The sequence below is a fragment of the Piliocolobus tephrosceles genome, chromosome 10 (assembly GCF_002776525.5).
Source record: "Piliocolobus tephrosceles isolate RC106 chromosome 10, ASM277652v3, whole genome shotgun sequence".
Taxonomy (NCBI): domain Eukaryota; kingdom Metazoa; phylum Chordata; class Mammalia; order Primates; family Cercopithecidae; genus Piliocolobus; species Piliocolobus tephrosceles.
This window is the reverse complement of record NC_045443.1, coordinates 92,153,259-92,178,206: the sequence shown is the minus strand read 5'-3', so window position 1 is coordinate 92,178,206 and position 24,948 is coordinate 92,153,259. Positions and strand designations below refer to the sequence as shown.

Here is a 24,948-nt window from a genome sequence, read left to right as displayed (position 1 = left end):
TTCTTCCTTGAAGAGATTACTGAGGGAAATTTTATGTACAGTAGAGAAGGGGCCTCGCCCTGTTGCCCAGGCTGGAGTGCGGTGGTGCAATAGTAGCCTCACTGTAACCTTGAACTCCTGTGGCCTCAGGTGATCCTCCTGCCTTGGACTCAAAGTGCTGGATTACAGGTGTGAGCCACCATGCCTGGCCCAAAAACGATATTTTAGTGCATTAAATAGCTACAAATGCTCATTATAGTTTAATGCCCAAATAAAAGGTATTCCATACATATTTATAATTGGAAACTACGTAGGAAACAATGTCGATTACTTTGTGTCCCAAATGGGTGCTGTTATTTATTTCATTCTACTACAAAGTAAAAAAAAAAAAAAAAAAAAAGGCAAACCACTCTACCCACTTACCAAGCTACATTTCAAAGAAATTATAAAATGAACATCAGATAAAGAAAACCTAAGAACATGAAAGCATTTTTGAAATTCTAGGAAAAAATAGCAATAATATTTAAAAAGAAATTCTTATGCAGATTATAAAACCATGCTGAAAAGGACTAGAAAGTGATAATGTTAACAAGTAGCCCAGTGAAGACACAGCCTCTCAACTCTTATTTTGCATCTCTTTTTTCCTTTATGGAAATTGATCTAAAAACCAAAGAGAGTAAAGCAAACAGTGTTTAAAAGAGTCATGAATAGGCAACACAGGGAATCTTTGTAGAGTTAGAACTGTTGAGTATCTTTACTGGATTCACCATTATACATGAGTGATAAAATTGTATAGAGGTTCACATACACAAACACAGGTAAAACAGAAAATCTGAGTAAGATGGGGGGAGTTATAGTAAATGTCAATTTTGTGGTTGTAATATTATACTATAGTTTTGCAAAAACATTGAGGGAAATGGTACAGTGTACAAGGGATCACTGTATTGTGTTTTACAACTCCATGCAAACCTTCAATTATCTGAGCAAAGTTTTCAATTAAAAAGACAAATGAATTAAAAGGACACTGAAACACTGGATAGGTAGAAAGATGTGAAGAAAACCCAGCTGATTACATCCCACGTGTAAAGGAACTGACCTTAATTAAGGCAACTGTTAGTACTCTTTTTTTATTTATTTTTTATTTTTTTTATTTTAAAGACGAGGTCTTGCCATGTTGCTCAGGCTGGTCTCAAACTCCTGGCCTCAAGCCATCCTCCCACTTCTGCCTTACAGAGTGCTGGGATTACAGGCATGAGCCACCATGCCTGGCCCTATTAGTAAATTTGGAAAGGTTATAGAGAGTAGGAACGATCCCCCAAAATAGGAAAATGTAGAGTATTGTTCCACTTTTTCACAAATGGTCTTTGACATTTCATTTAAACCCTGACAAGTTTATAATAGATTCTTAAATAGATGTCAGCGATCAGAGAAGAATAAAGAGATCACCAGAAACCCATAGGGTTCACTAAGAACACTCATTAGGGTAACCAGGCTCAGGGAACAATATCTAGAGAGTGAATCTCAATTTCAGTAAAGCAGTCACAAAGCTACTCATTAAAATATTGAAAATAAGGTTGTATAGTTATTTGGAGACAGCCAAGTGGATGATTTTTGCCAGAAAATGTTGATTCTGTTGGTTTTAGACCAAACTAAAGTAATGCCTATAATAAAGAGCCATGTTTTTAGTAACCTGGATAAAAACAAAGAAGACTATCAAAAAATTTGCAGGTGGGCTGGGCGTGATGGCTCACATCTGTAATCCCAGCAATTTGGGAGGATAAGGTGGGTAGATCACTTGAGCCCAGGAATTCGAGATTAGCCTGGGCAACATGGTGAAACGCTGTCTCTACTAAAAATACAAAAATATTAACTTAGCATTGTGGCATGCGCCTGTAGTCCTAGCTACCCAGAAGGCTAAAGTGGGAGGATCACCTGAGCCCAGGAGGTCAAACGAGTTGCTGCAGGAGCTGTGATTGTGCCACTGCACTCCAGCCTGGGCGACAGAGTGCGACCCTGTCTCAAAAGAAAAAACCAAAAAATGCAGCTGATATAAACATCTCAGAAAGATACCTCATTATGATAAATGACAATTTCAGATTCTATGGAAGTGCTAACAAAACGGGCACAAACTAATAAAGCTAAATAAGCAAAAATTGTCGAAGTCCTACATTTAGGTTTCAAAGAGTGATCATAAATGTACACGATGAAATAGAAGCAGCTTTATGGCACTTCCTATGGAAAGAAGAAATCAGAGGGATTTAATTGGTGCTGTAATTGGCTAGGCCTTGCCACACAGCATGCAAACCACTGGGAGTAAACCAGGACTGACTATGGGCAGAATCTGGGAGAAAAGGATAGATTGAGTGGGGAGGGCATGACTGGGGGAGGAGGGAAAGGAATAAAGAGACCCACCTTGGCCTCGCAGAGTGCTGGGTCAGTGGCTAGAAGGAATTGCACCCAAGGGACTGACTGACCTAGTGACTGGATTTTGAAGCATCCAGGCTTTGTTGACAGAGTTCCTTCAAAATGAAGAACATATCAGAAGCAACAGAGAAGGGCTGGTAGGAACTAGATAGAGTTTCAAAGTTGAACTCTAGTCCCCCCAGAAACTGAGGAGAACGCAAGTCCCAGGGCTCTGGGAAGAAGGGGTGTGCACTCCAGCAAGGCCAGGGAATGGGCTACATTGGAGAATGTGTATCAGGGTTAACGACACTACCTTCAGAGCCTGGCAGAGTAGTCTGTATTCACCCCTTCCTTCCTGTGTGTGCCTTGCACTGGTTACTTGACATTTCTGAGGCTGGGTTTTTGCCTTGATTCAATGAGGAATTGTTGGGGAAACTAAATGTGGTTTATTAGATGGTTAGGACAGCTTCTTGAATTATGGAAGAGAAGTTCTACCAAGCACTTTGGGCTCTATTTTACGGGTACAGATGAATTCTAGAGCATAGTTACCTGTTAGGAGGGATTTCCTGTTGCAGTGACTGTGAATCCTGGCTATTAGAATCACTTCGGGAGCATTTTTTAAAATTCTGATTTTTTTAAAGGATACTCAGATCAATTGACCCTGAATCTCTGGGATTGGACTCAGGCATTCATAGTTTTTAAAGCTTTCCAGATGATTTTACTGCGCAGCTAGCATTGACAGTCATTGTCTTACTCTATCATCAATCCTGGTTGTCATTGGTTCAGTGCCCAGCTAAATCTGCAGGGGGCCACCTCACTGGAGACAGCTGGGAGTAGCTGTAGCCAGTGGAGACTGACAGCCAGCTGTGAGCTTGAGATGAGCTAACAGGGGCAGCTGCTAAAAACCCCACAGACACATTCACTAATATGACCCATCTGCTTGAAGAGAAGCACTCTGGAGAGAGGAAAGAACAGTCCCACTGAACTCTGAGCTGACCGAGGCACATCTGGAATGTTGTATTCTGTTTTAGGAAGAATACAGACAAAAGGAGACACTTTTGTCTGGGCCTTTGGATTGAGCTGGGAAAAGTAGCAGCATCAAGGAAGACATCACCCTGTCTGCTGGAGCACAGGGCGTTTTCCATGAATGAGTCTGGGGAGCCTACAGTATATGGAGAGAAGATAATCCAAGTTCAGGAAGTAGGGCAAGAAGTCAAGAGATGAGTTTTGATGGGCATTCTCTCAGGCTTAGGGCTGAAAAGTAGAAACAGGGTTGACTGACAGAGATAGAAAATGTGTGCATTGATAAAAGCCAGTTAAGAAATAAATTTAACAGACACTGAGCGGTTAGCATACTCCCCTGGGTCATGGGCATATTTAAAACTCCCAAAACGTACCCAGTGAAAGGGGAGCAGGATGATAAGGAGCAGTGACCATGTCTAGTGAGTAACAGTTGAAGAACTGGGGGTGGTGAGCTGCAGGCTGGAGAGCTGAGCGGGATGACAGCTGTCTTAAAATACTTGAAATATTCACTTGTAGAAGAGGGTTTTGGTCCACTGAGTAGACATTATAGGAAATCAGACTTTTGGTCAATAGTAGGAAATGGCTTTTGTATCAGGAACTGAAACTAGAATAAGATTATGTCCTGTGAGGTCGTAAACTCCCTGTCACTAGAGATATTCAAGCTGGTATCGTAAAAGAGTTACTAGTATTAAGTGGTAAGTAGGACGAGATTAGTGGGAGGGTTTCAAGTCAGTCCTTCAGTCTTATTCCAACAGGCGCTACTCAACTCTTATTGATTTAAGTGTGTAATATGTTGTAGGATTTTATTTATTTATTTATTTATTTATTTATTTATTTATTTATTTATTTTTATTTATTTATTTATTTTTGAGATGGAGCCTCGCTCTGTCGCCCAGGCTGGAGTGCAGTGGCGCCATCTCAGCTCACTGCAAGCTCTGCCTCCCAGGTTCATGCCATTCTCCTGCGTCAGCCCCCCAAGTAACTGGGACTACAGGCGCCCGCCACCATGCCCGGCTGATTTTTTGTATTTTTAGTAGAGATGGGGTTTCACCGTGTTAGCTGGGATGGTCTTGATCCGCCCGCCTCAGCCTCCCAAAGTGCTGGGATTACAGGTGTGAGCCACTGCGCTGGCTGAATTTTATTTTTTAAAGGGATATGCCAAAAAAGTAAGAAACTAGAATTATTAAAATTATTTTTAAAACTTTTAAATTGACAATAATTGTATCTATGTAAAGGGTATGATGAAATGTTTCCATATATGTTTCAGTTGTGAAACAGTTAGATCAAGCTAGTTAACATAGCCATCACCTGACATACTTATCTTCTTTTTGTGGTGAGAACATTTAAAATCTACTTTGAAAATAAGTAAATACAAGAGAGACAGTGTCTTGCTCTGTCATCCAGACTGGAATGTAGTGACATGATCATAGCTCACTGCAGCCTTCAACTCCTGGGCTCAGGAGATCCTCACACTAAGCCTCCTAAGTAGCTGGGACTACAGGCACACGCCACCATGCCCAGCTTATTTTTGTATTATTTTGTAGAGATGGAGGTCTCACCATCTTGCCCAGGCTTGTCTCCAACTCTAGTCTCAAGTTACCCTCCCACCTTGGCTGCCCAAGGTCCTGGGATTGCGAGTGTGAGCCACTGCACCCGGCCCTAAAATCTACTATTTTAGCAAGTTTGAAATACATATTATGTTATTATTAATTATAGTCAAAATTCTATGAAGTTGATCACTGAAGCTTATTTCTGCAGTCTAAATAAAAAAAAAAAAATTGTTGAGACAAGGTCTCACTCTGTTGCCTAGACTGGAATGCAGTGGTATAATCATGGCTCACTGCAGCCTTGAACTCCTGGGCTGCAGCCATCTTCCCACTTCCCCTTCCTGAGTAACTAAGACTGAAGGTGCATGCCACCATGCCTGGCTAATTTTTGAAAAAAAATTTTTATAGAGATTCGATCTTGCTGGTCAATTAAAAAGTTTTTATAGGCCAGGCACGGTGGCTCAAGCCTGTAATCCCAGCACTTTGGGAGGCCGAGACGGGCGGATCACGAGGTCGGGAGATCGAGACCATCCTGGCTAACACGGTGAAACCCCGTCTCTACTAAAAAATACAAAAAGCTAGCCGGGCGAGGTGGCGGGCGCCTGTAGTCCCAGCTACTCCGGAGGCTGAGGCAGGAGAATGGCGTAAACCCGGTAGGCGGAGCTTGCAGTGAGCTGAGATCCGGCCACTGCACTCCAGCCTGGGCGACAGAGCGAGACTCCGGTCTCAAAAAAAAAGTTTTAAAAATAATTTTAAATATTCTAGTTTCCTACTTTTTTTGGCCTATCCCTTTAAGAAATAAAATGCAGCCGGTGCAGTGGCTCAGGCTGGCCTCAAACTCCTGGTCTCAAGTAATCCTCCCATCTTAGCCTCCCAAAGTGCTGGGATTTCAGGTGTGAGCCGTTGTGCATGGTCTGAAACTTCGTACCTTTTGTTCAACATCTTTTCTTTCCCCATCCCACTCCCCGTCCCCACCCCTGGCCTCTGGTAACCACCATTCTACTTTCTACTTATATGAATTTGACTTTCTTAATGGTATGATTCTTTGATTTCTATTACAAGGAAAGACACAATGACAAATATTTGATCAATGAATGCTGCTTGTTTGCATAACCAACCAAGAGATTCAAGCATGTATGTAAATATGGACTCTTTTTTAATGCAGGTGGAGTGACATGGAGAGTCTGTAAATTTACTTTTCTTGGTCTTGTAGTTTGGGAAGCATCATTGGCTATCTGCCTTAAAACTTTAAGCTATTTTGGCGGGGCGCGGTGGCGCAAGCCTGTAATCCCAGCACTTTGGGAGGCCGAGACAGGCGGATCACGAGGTCAGGAGATCGAGACCATCCTGGCTAACACGGTGAATCCTCGTCTCTACTAAAAATACAAAAACTAGCTGGGCGAGGTGGCGGGCGCCTATAGTCCCAGGTACTCGGGAGGCTGAGGCAGGAGAATGGCGTAAATCCGGGAGGCGGAGCTTGCAGTGAGCTGAGATCCGGCCACTGCACTCCAGCCCGGGTGACGAGACTCCGCCTCAAAAAAAAAAAAAAAAAACTTTAAGCTATTTTACGTTCATTTCAACAAAGTGTGTGTAGTACGTACCAAGTGTGAGGCAATATCCTGTACTTTGACAATTGGAAACCTTCTCTCCCCAACTTCTACCAACTGGAAATTAATTTCAGCACTGAAACCACCTTCCATATTTAACAAGAGCATTACAGCACAAGAAATATAACAGTGATGACAGTGAACATTCATCCCTTGCCTCCCCAACATTATTTCTCCCTTCTATCTTTCTAATAGCCCCCATTTCCTTTCTTAACTAGGGCGGAACCAAGACACACTGGCAGTTAAGCTGATTTGTCTGTTGCCTCAGATGGATTTGTGATGACATTTCTGATGACATTTTACACTGCCATCGGTCTTACTGTGCTACTGCTAGTTCACTAGCTTCATAAAGTTACCTCTTAAGCAAGTTTTATATATTGATGGACTCTTGTCCAGTTGCTTTTTGGGAGACAGAGGAATATCCTGTAATGACTGCTGTATCTGTTACCATGGGTTACTTTTTTATTTTTTCATCAATGAAGGAACTCAGTGCTGTGCTGTCAGCTATTTAATTTTTCTTTCCTTCCTCATTAAAAAACAAACAAACAAATAAAAACAGGGCCGGGTGTGGTGGCTCACACCTGTAATCCCAGCACTTTGGGAGGCCCATGTGGGCGGATCACAAAGTCAAGAAATAGAGACCATCCTGCCCAACATAGTGAAACTCCATCTCTACTAAAAATACAAAAATTAGCTGGGCGTGGTGGTGCACGCCTGTAGTCCCAGCTAATCGGGAGGCTGAGGCAGGAGAATTGCTTGAATCCGGGAGGCAGAGGTTGCAGTGAGCTGAGATGGCGCCACAGAGCAAGACTCCATCTCAAAAACAAAACAAAAAACCTATTTGTGACCAATTTCAAATTAATAGATAAATAAAATTCTAAATGTAATAAATTATTTTTTTTAAAAACCCAGTAAGATAGAAGGAGAACCTATCGATTGAAAGACTTAAAGGACATATTAACCAATCACTATATATGGTCCTTATTTGAATCCTGATTCCAACAACTGTAAAACAAAACAAATATTAAACTAAATTTGGCCTGAGACTGCCTTCATTCCATGAGTCCCTACTTAACAAGCTAACCTAGCTTAGAATGTAAATAAACTTGAAAGCCTAATTTAGGAGTATATTTTGTAACAAGGAGCTGGGTGTTAGGTGTTAGCCAGTTACAGACTGTTAACGGATCAGACCATGTCCAAATAAGGGAAATGCTGAGCTGCCACCTATCCAGCTGTTTCTGTGCCTCACTTCTGTTTTCTGTCTATAAATACTCCCTGCCCAGTTATGGAGCAGAGCTCTCTGAACCTCCTCTGGTTCAGAGTGTTACCAGATTCATGAATTGTTCTTTGCTCAAACTTCATTAAATTAATTTGTATCAAGTTTTTCTTTTTACATACAAAAACATTTTTGAGACAATTGGAAATTTAAACACTGGTTATTTGAAGTATTAAATTGTTATCCTTGATATATTTCAGGTATGATGGTATTATTTTTATGTTTTTTTTTAAGTGTCCTTGTTTTTTAACAATACATACTGAAATATTTAAGAGTGAATAGTATTTGGGATTTGCTCCAAAACAATACAGAAGAAAGGAAGTGAGTGGAGGGTATAGATGAAACAAAACTAGTCATGAATTGATCATTACTGAAACTGAGTAATGGGTACATCAGGGTTCATTAAACTAATCTGTTTACTTTTCCTGTGATGAAAGATTATATAAAATTTAAAGACTCCCCCTCACTTTCCAGTGGTAATCAGTTTTAACACTTTGGTGTCTATTTTCAGGAAGCTTTCAATGTATGCATTACAGAGAGAAAGGGGATAGTGGAGAGGGTTTGGTTTTTGGCTTTGCTTAATTAAATGAACTCACTAATACGTATTGTCTACAACTTTCTTTTGCGAAAGGGAGCTTGCTATATCATGGACATTTTGCCGTTTAATTTTATATTGGAGCAGTTCATGACTGTATTTCTCTAAAGAGGACAAAAAAAAAAAAAAAAAATTCCTCGGCTTCTATAACAGTGTAACCTCTGCACTCCAGGGGATAATTTTGGCTTTTTGTGCTGAATACCGGTACTTGAAGCCTGGCGTCTCTGTGGGCTTTGGCCAGGAAGAGCCTTAATTGCAAGCCTTGGGCAGCTCCCGCTGGTCTGATTAAGACCCTTTCCCAGCACAGGATCCCCTCCCCATACAAAGCATTGAAGCATCAGCCCCAACCCCTCTATCACAGGATCTTGCTGTCAGACAGCAGTGGTAAATCTGTTGGAAATTCAGCACTCTCTGTTGCCTACTGTCTGGGGGCCAAACTTTTGTGAGAGTTAGAAAATGCCTTGTTGAATTCCTGTTGCTTTTTTGTGATTTCATATCATGTGAATTCTTAGTGAGTCATGTATATTGGTAAGAGAGAGAATTTGTGTGAGAGAGTGGTTTGTTTTTTTAAAAAAATAGAGTGGATGAATAGGTGATCAGCCTTGGCTCCGGAATGGGCTTTCTGTTTTTATTATGCTGGGAAATTGACACAATTTAATTCCAGCGCACCTTTCAGTATCTGCTGTTGCTCATTTCCCTTTCGTCCCCATGGGAAAAGAAAAGCAATCTACGCTTAGAATTCCTCCTCTTTCTCCCTTAACCCTTAAGGAACACAGTGAATATCATACCTTTTGGGATGTATTTTCAAAGTGCTTTAAAATATTGCTATCATCATTTCACTATCCTACACAATATTTTTGGAGCAGCTATAGTGGGTCCTTGAATAACATCATTTTGTTCAACGTTGTGTTGTTATTTCTTTGATAAGGAAACGAATCGATTCCTGGCCAGGGCCTCTGTCTGTGTGGAGGCTGTACACTCTCCCCATGTCTGCATGGGTTTTCTCCGGGTAATCTGGTTTCCTCCCACATCCCAAAGATGTGCACATTGGGCAAATTGGCATGTCTACATAGGCCCAGTCTGAGTGAGTGTGAGTGTGAGTGTGGATGAGAGCGCCCCCTGTTACGGGATGCATCCTGTCCAGGGTAGGTTCTTGCCTTGCACCCTGAGCTGAGCTGCTGGGACAGGCTTCAGCCACATAAGACCCTGAACTGGAATAATTGGGTAACTAATTATCTTACTTGTTCTCATTAATCTTTCTTAAGTGTATATTTAGCTCACATTTATTTCAGTGTTTAATATAGAAGTGTTTTGGGTCTTTACTTAGAAGTTTGGTGATGTTTTATTCTGACCATAAATATGTAGGAACTTAACTCTTACAATTGATTTTGTCATACCAATTCAGCTGTTCCACTGAAAGTCAAAGTTTTCAAGAACCTATGGCTGATATTAAGTGAGGACTTACTGAACTCTGGGCCAGGCACAGTATCAGGCACTTGGAAACAGGGATGCAAGACAGATTGGTTTTCCCATTGTTATTGTGTGGAAACACTGAGGTTGAGCATTTAGGAAGGATGGATTTATGATTAGAATGGTGAGCATTTGTTAAATGGGCATGTTTTGCGGATAGATGTAATAATGGTAAAAACCACTTACTGATTAATTGCCATGTGCTAACTTCCTTCCTAAAAGTTTTTATGTCAATTATCTCATTTGATACTTACCGTGACCTTATGAAGTACATGCTTTTATTATCCCCCTTTTATAGATGGGAAGCACAGAGAAGTTAAATAGATGATTCGAAATCACACAGCTAAAAAGTGATGTAATCTGCTTTTTGTTTTGTTTAATATATGTGCTGCTGAAGAGAGCACAGTATAATCTGGATTTAAACTCAGTCCAACTCCACAATGTGTGCTCATTATGGAATTACTAAGGAATATATTGGCTCATTGCTTTTTTGTTTTTGTTTTTGTTTTTTGAGACGGAGTCTCACTGTGTCGCCCAGGCTGCAGTGCAATGGCATGATCTTGGATCACTGCAACCTCCACTTCCCAGGTTCAAGCAATTCTCCTGCCTCAGCCTCCCGAGTAGCTGGGATTACAGGTGCATGCCACCATGCCTGGCTAATGTTTGTATTTTTAGTAGAAACGGGGTTTCACCATATTGACTAGGTTGGTCTTAAACTCCTGACCTCAAGTGATCCACCTACCTCAGCCTCCCTAAGTGCTGGGATTATAGGCGTGAGTCACCATGCCCAGCCTTATTGATATATTTTATTAGTAGCTTCCAGTTAAAAAAGAAAATGATGTTTAATTATTGTTAACCATCAGTATCCCTGGAATCAGTTGATGTTTCAAGCTGTGAAACATGTTGACGGGCTTTCAACAGATACAGTGTCCTTTTGCAGCATGGGGTCTGAACTAATTTCTAGACTTAAAACTGGTCGAATTTTTGCTGTGTGTTGGTATTTTGGGGGATGAAATTTCACTTGTAGTGAGTCTAGAGTCATTTAGGAATGAATCTTGTTGTGTTACTTGCAGTGTTCAGTTGTGATGAAAAGAAATCCCCTGGGCTATTTTTGTTATATCAATTTTATGTCTTTTAGTTATTTATCATGAAGTTTGCTTTAGTGAGTGAAAGTCTATGTTTCCCAATGTGCATATGTGCATATTTATGTGTACATGTGCTACTTAAAGCTATGAAAATCTCAGTGTATTGCTAGCTTCTTGCTGTGTATGACTGTACTTAATGTAAACTCTTTCAATTGGGAGTGATGTCTGAAACTAAAAACTATGTGGTGCTACAAGCTAGGCTGTATAACCCTCAATTCAAACTCACAGTCATAGATCATCTTTTCTCCCAGCCATGCTGTCATAACACTGATGAAAGCTGTCATACTTCATTCATTCAGCTAACCTTGATTGAGTGAGTACCTACTCTATCCTAAGCATTGACATTGACATTGTAGTGAGTACCTACTCTATCCTAAGCATTGACATTGTTGCTGGAAGTAAAACAGTGACTCAGACCTGGTCACCAACTGCTCAGGATATTTTTTGTTAAGTCTCTTGTCCATGATGTAGTCTAACCCGACCACATGCTAACTGACTACATATAAAGTGAATGAGGTCAGATTCTGTTCGCAGCTGCCCAGACTGATGTGCTTAAAGCAATCTCTGGACAGATGGGGCATCTGGCATCTGTTGTGACTGCATCATGTTCTGTGGAATAAAGGAGGGAACTGGAAGGCTTGCAGTGAAGCAAAGGCAAAGCTATTTCCCCAGATGCCACGGCATGATTCGTAGCCTTCTTTGGCTGGCTTCACAATCTGCCCAAACTTGAGAAGCTCAAGGTTAAACTAGTTCTAGTTTAAACTAGGACTTTCTGTGTAATTTTTAAAATGTCCCCAACTGAAAAAGAACTACACATTCCTCTCAGCTTACTATAAAGAATAATAGACACTAGTCCATGTTGAATATATTTAAATGAGATGGTCTGCAAATTTTCATACTTGAACTGTCCTGTAATGTTTAAACTGAACGCACACAGTCTTATAGGCAGCTGGAATAGAGATAAAGGTTGCTCAGCTCCACAAGTATTTACTAAGCATGTTCCTAAGAAAAGCACTGTGAAAGATCAAAACACACACACTCAAAAACCCACAGTAATGTTCAAAACAACCAAACTTTGTGATTTTTAGATGCCACCTCGCCACTTTGGGTGCTTTTGGTCCAAGTGCAGATGGTGCAGTACAGGAAGCTCTGAGATCATCTATCTCATTCCCCAAGAAAGGTAGCAGATGAGAAGGCTGAGGCCTGGAAGATAAATATTGCAAACTTTGCGTGTTCATTAGGGAAAGCAGGAAAATCAATTGTGGGTCCTCTGGTAGCAAACATGGGCCACCTTCTCCACACATTTCCCAGTGCCCCACCGATCCCGCATGTATCATTTCAGAAGGCTACCAAGTAATAACTCTTCTAACTGGTAAAATATATCATTTGGAGAGGAGGAGGAGCTTTGTTGGGAAAAAAGAAGCGGAGGACGAGCTTCTAATCCCAAAAGTTGGGATCAAACTATTTCTAAGATTGCCTTGAATTGAATCAATGTAGCAGTGGTTAATTCGTAGGTGAATTACAGCTTGATGGAAACAATAACATCATCATGCTTGGGTTGCACATTTTAAACTTGTAAAATGATAGCCGACTCGAATGCCAATCATGAGCTTCCCAAACAGCAGCTGTCACTGTGTGGTGGACTTGGCTCTGAGTGTCTCAGGTCACCCTGATGTGTTCCAGTGTTTGCTGTTTCAGCGTCATTGAGTACACGGTGGCCACCGCAGATCACAGACTCATGGCAGGGACTGTCTATCCCTCACAATCAGGACAGTTGGAGCTTAAGAATCAATGCACAGCCTTACTTACACTTTTCATTTAAACTGTGCTTGAAGCTTTAAATGTTTCCAGCTGTGCATGTATTAGAAGGGATAAAAGAATAAGGGAAGAACTTCAGAAAATAGTGTTGTTCCAAAGGAGGGCTTGGTAATTCTTAATGGCCAGTAGGGCAGGCCAGAGGCTGCTGAGGATTCACATCACAGGAGAGAAAGTATTTACCAGTAGGGTTGCTTTGATTGATGGGTCCTGGGAATTTCTGCAACATGCCCTGCAGCACCTAACAGCAGGACGGATGTTTCCAAGGCTGAATGTTTCTGCCCTTCTGTTCCTGGGGGAAATAATTTCCACTCCCACTGCAGCTCTACCCTAGCCAATTAATGGAGTTCTTTCAGTGATTTTTCATTTGTGAGTATGATATGCTCAGCTCTTGGCCTAATTAGACAAGAGGGAACCACTGATTGCTCAGTCTCCAGACTTCTTGCTCGGGACATGCATTCTCAGTTTCTTTACACCAGTAGTTGTATTAATAAAAGAAAGAGGAGGGGATTGGGTGCAGTGGCTCACGCCTGTAATCCCAGCACTTTGGGAGGCTGAGGAGGGTGGATCATGAGGTCAGGAGTTCGAGACCAGCCTGACTAACATGGTAAAATGCTGTCTCTACTAAAAATACAAAAATTAGCCGGGTGTGGTGGTGCACGCCTGTAATCCCAGCTCTCAGAAAGCTGAGGCAGGAGAATAGCTTGAACCTGGGAGGCAGAGTTTGCAGTGAGCCGAGATCGTGCCACTGCACTCCAGCCTGGGCGACAGAGTGAGACTCCATCTCAAAAAAAAAAAAAAAAGAAAAGAAAAAAAGAAAAAGGAGGGAAACATTCCAGATCTGCCAAGACATTAAATATATAATGGATGCATATAGTATTTTCAAAATTTAAAAGACATAAAATAGGTCTCTCTCCCAACCCTGTCCCCTTCCCAGAAACAACCCCTATTAACTTTGTGTCTTCCTAGAGATATATCCATGTATATGCATTTAATGTCTGTATATATATACATATAGATCTATTTATCTTTTTCATTCACAGAAATGGTAACATATACATAATTCTATACCTTACTTATTTCTTTTTGTTTTGTTTTTGTTTTTGAGATGGAGTTTCACTCTTGTTGCCCAGGCTGGAGTGCAGTGGCGCAATCTCGGTTCACTGCATCCTCCACCTCCTGGGTTCGAGCAGTTCTCCTACTTCAGCTTCCTGAGTAGCTGGGATTACAGGCGCCTGCCACCACGCCCAGCTAATTTTTTGTATTTTTAGTAGAGACAGGGTTTCATCAGCCAGGCTGGCTGGTCTTGAATTCCTGGCTTCGGGTAATCCACCCTCCTTGGCCTCCCAAAGTGCAGGGATTATAGGCGTGAGCCCCTGCACCCGGCCACCTTACTTGTTTTTACTTATCTTAGGGATTGTTCCAGGTTATCACATGTAGACCTCCCATATTTGCTTTTAATAACTGCAGGAATGTTTGTTAAACATTGTTTAGATGGTCCATCATTTACTAGCCTTTTATCACTGGACATTTTCGTTGTACAATCTTCTGCTGTCCTAACAGTAATTCAATGTTACCCTTTAACAAATATTTCGGCACATATGCTAATTTATCTGTATTGTCAGTTTGCAGAAATAGAATCACTAGGCCAAATGGTATATACTTTTAAATATTTAAAATATTTAAATATAGACAATTCATATTGCCCTTCTACAGAGGATTTCTTCATCGACTTCTTCCTGGCAGTACACAAGAGTGCATCCTCCAACTCCTTTCGCTCTCCCCATCTCCACCTTGGCCATATCAGAGTCTGTCTTTTGCAGGACAAAAGGTTTTTATCTGGGATGAGCATGAATATTTTTAAAACTCACCCCGTGGGTGTCAGCAGTGTTTCAGTTGCAAGTCACAGAAAATCTGCCTCAAACCAAGTTAAACCAAAATTAAAAAAAAAAAAAAAAAAAAGATGGAGAAGTTGATGGGCACATATAACAAAAGTCCAGAGAGAAAATGTGCTTCAGGCGTAGCTGGATCTAGGGAGAGCTAGCATGTCATGCCACAGCTTCAGGGGCACAGTCACATTGCATTAGAAAACAGTGTGAAGGCTGCCCCTGGAGTTAGTGGCCATACATTCAGGAACACAACTGAGCTTACAGGGACTTGGTCTCTCTCCATTTCCCAGCCCTGTTTCCTTGGGGTTTGCTTTGTTCGCAGGCAGGCTTTCTCCACGTGGCAGCTCTAGGTTTACGTTCTATGAACTTTATAACCTAAATCTAAGAGCCTCTTCTTCTCTGTAGATACAGCCAAAGTCACGCAATTGTTCTTCATTGATCTGACTTTGGTCAGATACTCATCCCAAGTAATTGATCACTTCTGGGGACGTCTTCTGGTTTGCTTGGCTGTCACCCATTCCCTGTTCTTCTGAGAGTAGCCCCTTGATTTTCTTCCTCAACTCTAAGTCCCCGTGGTTCTAGGGCCCTTCCTTCATCCAGGGCTGAGCATGCGACCATAGGCATGGCCACTCAGCACCCATTCTACCAACGGCCAAAGTGATTCTGATTCTTGGACTCTACCTCCTTGACCACTAACCCATCTGTAAGCTAGACCAGTTTGTCTGAGACTCAGGAGAGTTATAGCTGAAGAAGATGGGAGATGGAAGTGCATACAAATCACCTGGCAATCTTGTAGTAAAGCAGATTCTAATTTATTAGGTGTGAGATGGGATCCACTGCATTTCCAACAGGGTCTCGGAAGATGTTGATGCTGCTAGTCCAAAGGCCACACTTTGAAGTAGAGAGATGTAAAGTGGATCCAATGGCCTCTCTAGGCTCCTCCTGGTCTAATGATTTTGAGATTTCGTAGCATATACAAAAGGATACGAAACAAACAAAATCTCCACATGCAATCAATTCTAATTTATCTCCACTTCACATAGCAAATAGAAGTCACATTTTAATGATCACATATATCCAAAACCATAAATATTATGAAAACATTCATTCACTTAAGAAATACAGTTCCATTTCCTGCCTTGATGGGGTTGGGAGAGGAAACCTTCATTGAATTTTTCTAAAAGAATCATACTTTTGACCAATGTTGGCAAGAAAGTAACTTTTTCTTTTGGGGACTGTGAGCTCTCTGTTGTCTTACTGAAAAACAAAACAAAACATAAAAACTGCTGCTGATTCTACTGTCAAGTTTTAGTGACTTATTTGTGCTTTACCTGAGGAACCAATTTGCCCTTGGCTGACACTGGGCTTTATATATCTAGTTATCCCATCATAGCTGGGTGACCTAGTGGCAAAAACTGGGGACAGTCTACTGTTTTCTTGAGAATAACACAGTCACTCTCTTTCTGTCTCATGACCAACTGCTCTTCACATCTTCTTTTTAAATACATTCTTTTCTCGTCATCTCTCAGTACCAATACCTCAATCCAGGAATAACTTGAACAACATCTAAAGAGTTTCTTTGCTCTCCCTTATTCAAATCGGCTGTTGAATGGACTCCGCAATACCCAGCACCATTTACTGAAACAGAAAAATGATTTCTTTTGGAAGGCAATTTCATGCCTTGTTATCCCCAACACTGTTTCTGAAATACAAGGTTAGATGGCATTTCCAGAAAGTCCCTTTTCATTCCTGAGACTGAAAAGCAAAAATAAAATTTTAAAGGGGGCTCCAGAAGCCCATGGCATTGTCTGCTAGATATCGTCATGCTTTGAGGAACATTGTGTGGCATTGTAAAGATATTTGCTTTAAAATCATGCCTCCTGCAAGGAAAATTGTAGGCTCAAACACTTGTGTCATTATGTAAATAGGTGTTAATGAATCGATTGTACAAAGTAGACTGTGATTGAGAGTTGCTGTTCTTATGAGAAGATCACAGAAAGACAGCTGGATTTTCTTCTGCCTTTTTTGGAATCCTTATACTCATTCTCCTTCACAGATAAGACTTCTACCAGAAGGCAAGTTGTGCAGAATTCTCATCTTGTGCTTTATTTTTTTATTGCTAAACTGTTAAGTAAAGCCAGTCCCATCCGTAAGTTTGAAAAGCTGCTTTAGGACTTAATTATTAAAAGGTAACATCTCCTCCATAAATACTGATCCTCTAGAAATACTGTGATGTCCACATTTGCCTTTTAAGATTAATATAACCCATCCTGTCCTGTAAGAAATGGGATTTCGAGGCCCTCTCCTGGCTCTGTGTATCTGTGATTGACTCGCTGAGTGTCAGAGTTACCCTTAGAGGGTGCCTCAGCTGGGAAGTCATTGATCAACAAATTGCACCTTGATGGTAGAATAGAAAGAAGAGCGGTATATGTTGTAGCAGGGAGTTGTCTTTATCTATTAGTGATGTACATACCAGGAGATAGAAGATTTGGGGATTTGTCAATTGGCCTAATGACATTTTCCCAGCAAGTCTTTATTGGGCACCTGCTGTGTTCCAAGGCATAATGGTTGGCTCTGGGTATACAGTGATGATCCAGCATACTGAGCCCTGACCTCATGCAGGTAACTTAAATGAGCTATTTAATGCCTGGACTTGACTTGAAAGATGAAGCTAATTCCTAACCTCACTGGATTGCTGTGATAATGAACCACATTTTTGAAAGTATAAAGTATTAAATGCAGAGTTCCTGAGGTCAGAATGATGACATAGCCTCAGCAATGTCCTTAACTTTGAACTTTCTAACTTTAGCTCTTTTTTTCTATTATCTGTTTTCATGAAGTTATCCTCACGGCCCTCACTTTGCCTTTTGTCTTTTTATGACAGTTGCATTTTCCTCTCCAAGGATTGTCCCGTTTTCCTGATTCTTGAACAGTGCCAGCTTTTTATCTGCCTTGCAAAATATTTTTCTAAAGGAGGGGCCTCCTAAGAAATTTCATGAGTATTTGATAGGAACTTAGAAAGAAAAAAGTGACTATTCACAAAAGATAGTGAGACAAAAACGAAAAGTAGCTTTCTGTATTATACATACAATAAAAATCAGAACTTAACACCCCAGAATACAGTTCTCATGAGACATCTCTGTCATTTCCTAGAGTTAGAAATAAACAGAGAACAGTTTTGGAGTTGGGCGAGTAGCCAGCCTTGTCGTCTGTGGATAGGAATGATGAGGGTCATGTTTGAGTGACGGAGAGAGTGGAGAGGCAGTCTCTTGAGGATGCTGTTGGAGCAGCTGAGACTTGGAAGCATGCAGGGAACGTTTCTAAGAATGCCTTTGCTGTACATGTTGGAGGAAGATCTCAGGCTTGCATTTAAAAGACCCCTGGCCTGTCACAGCCTCCCCGGGTATGTTTTGGTTTTGGTTTTTTGGATTTTTTGACTCATTGCACAACTTTATCTGTGATCTGTTAACTGGGCGAGTCTTCTTCTTCTCTCCAATTCTAATATCCAGAGTAATGTAGTGTCTCTGTCTCTCTCTGCTCTGTGTCCCTGTCTCTGCATCTCTGCTTCTCTCCCACACACAAGATCTCCACTGCACTTACGTGATTTCATCACTAAGACTGGGAAAGCTGAGCAAACCTCAAGTCTGAGCCCCTAAAGAAATGTTTTAGAGGATTTTGTTTACACTTTGTATATTACACAATTAATGCATCTTAAGAGATTAAGAGCTGCTGCTTTTCTCTGTCCCTGACCTAAGTAAGTAAATGAATGAATGAATGAATAAATAAATAGGCAGCTTAGCATCATGGTGTAGTGCAGTGTTGGCAAACACTTTCTGTAAAGGGCCAGATATTTTACATTTTTAAGCTTAAATATTTTAACCTTTGTGGACCATACAATCTCTGCCGTAACTACTCAAGTTGGCCAGTGAATCATGAAAGCAGCTATAGGCAATATGTAAACAGGTGAGCATAGCTGTGTTCCAATAAACTTATGGACACTGAAATTTGAATTTAATGTAAGTGTTACATGTCATGAAATACTATTCGTTTTTTTTTTTTTTGCCAACAGTTTAAAACTACAGCCCTCATGAAAAACAGGCTCTGGGATAGATTTGGCCCCTGGACCATTGTCGTTTGCCAACTCCTGGTAGAGTAGAAGAAACTTAGAACAAGAAGTGAGAAGCCTTACCTTCCAATTTTGGTTTTACTACCTTTTAGTTTTGACATAATCATTTCACTTCTAACCTCAGTTTCCCCATCTGAAAAATGAGTGTGGAAAGAGGGTAAACAGGAACTTTAGAGTGGAGAAACCCGGCAGACACTGCCTCAGTCAGGTGGTCATGGTCAACATCATCCGTGCTAAGTCGTGATAGAGTAAGAAATATTTGGTCTTTGTCCCTGGTTCCTGACACAGAACTTCTGTAACCCTTGGAAGTTCCTGAGTGACAGGCATGATAGGAGCATTTTCTATTTTTCATAACAAGCCCCTTCAGCCTTACCTGAGTTTCTGCTAATGAGGTGACTTTGGTGGGCCCCTAGATACTTACAGGATGGAGCTGTTTGCCAAAGGAACCAACCATGTAGTTAGAGAGTGGAACTTTCAGGGCCCCTGATATGGTTTGGCTGTGTCTCCACCCAAATCTCATCTTGAATTGTAGCTCCCACAATTCCCACGTGTTGTGGGAGGGACCCGGTGGGAGGTAATTGAATCATGGGAGCAGGTCTTTCCCATGCTGTTCTCATGATAGTGAATAACTCTCATGAGATCTGATGGTTTTATAAAGAGGAGTTCCCCTGCACAAGCTCTCTCTTGCCTGCTGCCATGTAAGATGTCCCTTGTTCTTCTGCTGTGATCGTGAGGCCTCCCCAGCCATATGAAACTGTGAGTCAATTACAACTCTTTCCTTTATAAATTACCCAGTCTCAGGTATGTCTTTATTAGCAGCATGAGAACAGCCACCCTTCTTTCAGGGAGTGGCGAAGGGGTGAGATTGAGTTAATCACCAATGGCCAATGATGTAATCAATCATACCTCTGTTATGGAAGCTCCATTAAAAAACCCTAAAGGACAGGGTTCTGAGGGTTCCAGATTGATGAATGCATCCACGTACCAGGAATGGGGCACATCCCAGCCCCACAGGGATGGAAGCTTCTGCACTCTGCCCCTTTTGGACCTGGTGTGCCTCTTTCTTGAGCTGCTCACGTGTATCCTTTATAATAAACAAGAGTAGGAAAGTATTCTCCTTAATTCTGTGAGCCCTGAGGAGGGAGTTTTAGGACTCCCCGGACCCCCAATTTATAGCCAGTCAGAAGTATGGAGGGCCCAGGACTTGCAGTTGGTGTCTGGAACAGGGCAGTCTTGTGGGGCTCTGTGTTAACTCCAGGTAGTTAGTGTCAGACCTGAATTGAATTGAATTACAGGATATCTGGCTGCTGTTCAGAAAACTGGAGAATTAGTGTGAGGAAAAACCCCCACATTTGGTGTTAGAAGTGTTGTGAGTAAAGCAGTTGAGAGCCACGTTGATAGCATGCACCCTTGATAGGATTTGATGCAAATGGCACCCCAGCCCTGCAGTCATCCTTCAGAAAAGCCACTGACACCAGTTTAAGCATGAGAAAATGACCAGGTAGACCTAGGGACAGTCTACAATATACCTGATCGCTATTCCTCAAAACTGTCAAGGCCATCAAAAACAAGGCAAGTCTGAACCACGGTCACAGATCAGAGGAGACTAAGGAGACATGATTAAACATCATGTTGTGTCCTGGACATGGGATCTAGGGAGAGAAAAAAGACATTAGGGAAAAACTGGTGACATCTGAACAAAGTGTGGAGCTTAGTCAATAGTCCTGTGTTGGTGTCGGTTCCTTGGTTGTGACAAATCTACTGTGGTCATGTAAGATGTTCATATTGGCCGGGCGCAGTGGCTCAAGCCTGTAATCCCAGCACTTTGGGTGGCCGAGACGGGCGGATCACGAGGTCAGGAGATTGAGACCATCCTGGCTAACGCGGTGAAACCCCTAAAAAATACAAAAAACTAGCCGGGCGCGGTGGCAGCGCCTGTAGTCCCAGCTACTCGGGAGGCTGAGGCAGGAGAATGGCGTAAACCCAGGAGGCGGAGCTTGCAATGAGCTGAGATCCGGCCACTGCACTCTAGCCTGGGCGGCAGAGCGAGACTCCGTCTCAAAAAAAATAAAAAAATAAAAAAAAAAAGATGTTCATATTGCAGGGACCTAGGTTAGGAGAATAGGTGAATTTTGCAACTTTGTTATAAATCTAAAGCTGTTCTACAATAAAAGCTTTATAGTGAGAAAACATTAAGAAAAATCTCCAGGATTTGACAGTTTGATTAGGTAAGGAGGGCAAGGGAGAAGGAGAAATAAAGATTTTTGTCAAAGTCTTTGGCCTGATTACCTCGGTAGTTAGCTATGTAAGCGGACGGAAATGACAGAATATAGGAGGCAGTCTGGCTTGCAATAGGAAATAATGAACTTGTGGTACTAGGGATATATCCATGAATGTGATGTACCGTTTAACAGTTGAAGTAAGATAAAAGAACTTTTGGATTTCAGATGTTTGGTTTAAAATGACCTCTAGCCTCACAGCATTTGGCATTTAATTCTAATTTAAGAAAGATGAACTGGATTAAAAATAAAATAATGATTGAACTTGTATAAATAGCTGGACTCCTGCTCTTGTTTCTATGTTTGTATGTGGGTAAATTTATCTTTTTGTCATTAATGCATTGCTTGGAGTTGGAGTAGCTGTCAGCCCCTCTTTATTTGCAGAAGGACTTAGAGTCATGTTGCCAAGTGAAACATGATTTAAGTGACTCAGCAGCCAAAGCTAGCCCTTTTTCTTTAGCTAGAAGTGCTGGTTGTGTTGACCCAAATATACTGGAGCACATGTTTTGTTTACTTCAGACAAGAAGTAAGAGCTTTGTTTGAGTCATTCCTTTTTCTATCTTCCCTATTTGTATTTTACAGCCAGAACTGCCTCAAAAATGCACACAGCCATTCATCAGAGGCCTGCGATGTCTGCTGTGCATTTAGAAATTATGAAATGTGTGAAATGTATCAGTGTAGGATCAAACCACAGGCAAGACCTCATGCCTGCATAGGTCATGAACAGGCACTTCACCAAAGAAGAAATTCAGGTGGCAATACATGTGTGAAAAAAATTAAACTTTGCAAATAACAGAAGATGTATAATTAAACTTGTGAAGATAGCAAAGAAATACGGAACCAATGCTGGCAAGGGTATGAGGAAGAGTACACTGGCAGGATTACAGATCAACATAATTTAGGGCGAGGGCAGCTTGATACATATATTCCAGACTTTAAAATGTATTTATCCTTTGTTTCAGTCACTCCACTTCTAGAGATTATTCTAAGGGAATAATGGGACAGGCATATAAAGATATATGTAAAGAATGACCATCTAAGCATTTTTTTTTTTTTTTGAGGAGTCTCGCTCTGTCCACCAGGCTGGAGTGCAGTGACGCGATCTCGGCTCATTGCAAGCTCTGCCTCCTGGGTTCCCGCCATTCTCCTGCCTCAGCCTCCCAAGTAACTGGGACTACAGGTGCCCGCCACCGCACCCCGGTAATTGTTTGTATTTTTAGTAGAGACGGGGTTTCACCGTGGTCTCGATCTCCTGACCTTGTGATCCGCCCGTCTCGGCCTCCCAAAGTGCTGGGATTACAGGCATGAGCCACCGCGCCCGGCCGGCATTGTTTAAAATAGTAAAGAACCGATGATAACATCTAACAATAAACAGACACTGGTTAGCTTCAGTGTTGTAGATATAGCAATTATAATAGAAAGACTTGCATTAAGTTTTTGAAAAAAAAATTTCAAAATGCATTCATATAGTCCAGTTTATACAACTTGTATGTGTGCATGTACACTTCTAAAAGAACATATGCTAAATTTTAAATGCTTTTAAACTGTAAATGGAAATGTTTTAATTCTAAACCAAAATGTGGACTCTCAGTGCTAAATTCTGAGTGATGTAAACTGTCCTCTCATAAATTACTATTATTTTTGTAGAGCCTAAAACATGTTCCATCACCACCCATATGCTCCCTCTCCAAAATAACCCTGACTTTCTTAAATGAAAATTATAGTTCATCCTAAATTATTAAGAATTTTCATTCACAGTGTGAAGAATCTAGAGCTGTGTTATAGAGAAGCCAGCAAATAGTTATTGTTCCTTAGTTTTATTTTATGCTATAGTAGTTAAAATACTCAAAACAGTGCTTCATAAAAAACAAACAAACAAACAAAAAACACTATACTTACAAATACAGGGTGAAAAATGGAATTTCAGTGGAAAATGGGATTTTCTGTCCCTTGATTTCATTATTTTACATCTTGCCTCTTTCCAAATATATGTAAAGTAGCTAGATCTTTCAATAGAACATGTGCTGAACATAAAAAAGTGTTCACACACATGAACTAACCAGCTGCACCATCACACTGCCTCCAAGGTAGTATGATAAAAGGCAGGGATGATAAAAGGCAGAACATATTTCCAAAGACACTCAAGATCTCTGAACTAGAGACTTCACCTTTCACACATGGATGAAATGATTCAAAAATCATCTTTCTTCCAAAGTCAATTGAAAACCAGTGTGGTCATGTAGTTCGGATCAGGCCAGGGGCAGAGCTTGAGAAGAAGAGCTGACTGTAGCCAGCAGGGTCCCTAAGTAAATAAGGCTTCATGTAACCATATACAGCCTGACAGAGTAGGAGAAGAAAGGAAAGGAGTGAGCAAGGGGAAAAGGTTTAGAGCACCTGCTCTTTGCCAAGCACTAAACTGAAATGCTTATTGTGTGCTGTCTGATGTAGTAAGGTGCAGGGATATTTTAATGTTCAGATAGGAGTTTGATCTAAATATTTCCAAATAAGTCAGTCTTCTTCCTGATGTTACCCTTGCCAACTGCATGCCATGGGCTGTCATCTCCAGATCTGCCAGTCACCCAGTTAGTTGCTAATGATCCCAGATTTCCCCGCCTCCCATCACTCTTGAGTATCTCATAAGCCACTTCTTAAACTGCCTGCCATAGCCAAGGTGCGGAGGGCTTGGGATTATTTCAAGAGGTCTACCAGATACCTTGGATTTCAAAGCCAGAGTTGTGAACAAGACTTCACTTTTTATGTTCCTTATTTGTATCTGCCTCTTTCCAAAAAGGATTTGAAGTACTGAAATCTTTCAACAGTATGTGTGCTGCAAGACATTTCATAAGAGAGAATTTTAGGAACTCTACGCAGAGGGACAGTATTTACAAAAGCAAGACAAAGTGAGCAAAGGAGAGAAAACAAACGTCTTACTGTATGTGGGAATGAGCAAAAGGAGAGGGGGAGAAAGACTGAGCACAGTTGCACATGGGGGTGGAGCTCCTTATGGTGTTTTAGTGATTAAATAGGTGACACCTAGGAAGGGTGATCACTTGGCTTTGTGGCAAGAAGTTTGTCTAAGCCATTCCCAGCACCTGGTAGGCTTCTTCCTGTATTAGGACAGCTTCACACCAAGATTCCTTCCGGAACCTTGAGCCTAGTTAACCCTATGCCCATTAACCCTGCCATGTTATACCTGCGATGTCAACCTCTCTTATGCTGACATCCCCCTTTTGTTCTTCACGCACCTCCATCTTCCCACCCCTTAGCACTATTCCACACCGTCACCACTTCTTCAAGTGGCTGACACCTCCTATTCACAAGGTTCCAAACGGGTCTGTGCACTAAGTCTGGCCGTCTGCCATGTTTTGCCTAATCTACACATCCCACCTTTATTACTGGCAAGAGCCAAGAATCTGCAATCTCCTGTTTGCTGAAGTCTCCAGCACCCTCTGTTGTTTCCTACTCCCCTTCCCCACTCCCTATTGTTCCCACTCCCTGTTGTTTCCCAGTCCTTCCTGTGTTCCATGTCTTGCTCTGGGTGGTAGTCAGCTAAGTCTATTCAGTTAGTAAAACTTCACGGAGCAGTTATTTTGCAGTTTTCTATAAGCGCATTATATACCAGGTTAAAAAAATTTTTTTTTTCTTTTTTTTTTTTATTATACTTTAAGTTCTAGGGTACATGTGCATAACATGCAGGTTTGTTACATATGTATATCTGTGCCATGTTGGTGTGCTGCACCCATCAACTCGTCAGCACCCATCAATTCATCATTTATATCAGGTATAACTCCCCA

The 24,948-nt window shown here is 41.4% G+C and overlaps 1 protein-coding gene across 1 annotated transcript in view; it reads left to right on the top strand.

The window, feature by feature from the left end:
• Positions 1-24,948, top strand: part of TMCC3 (transmembrane and coiled-coil domain family 3) — a 259,281-nt gene that overhangs the window by 90,451 nt on the left and 143,882 nt on the right. The window lies entirely within an intron of this gene.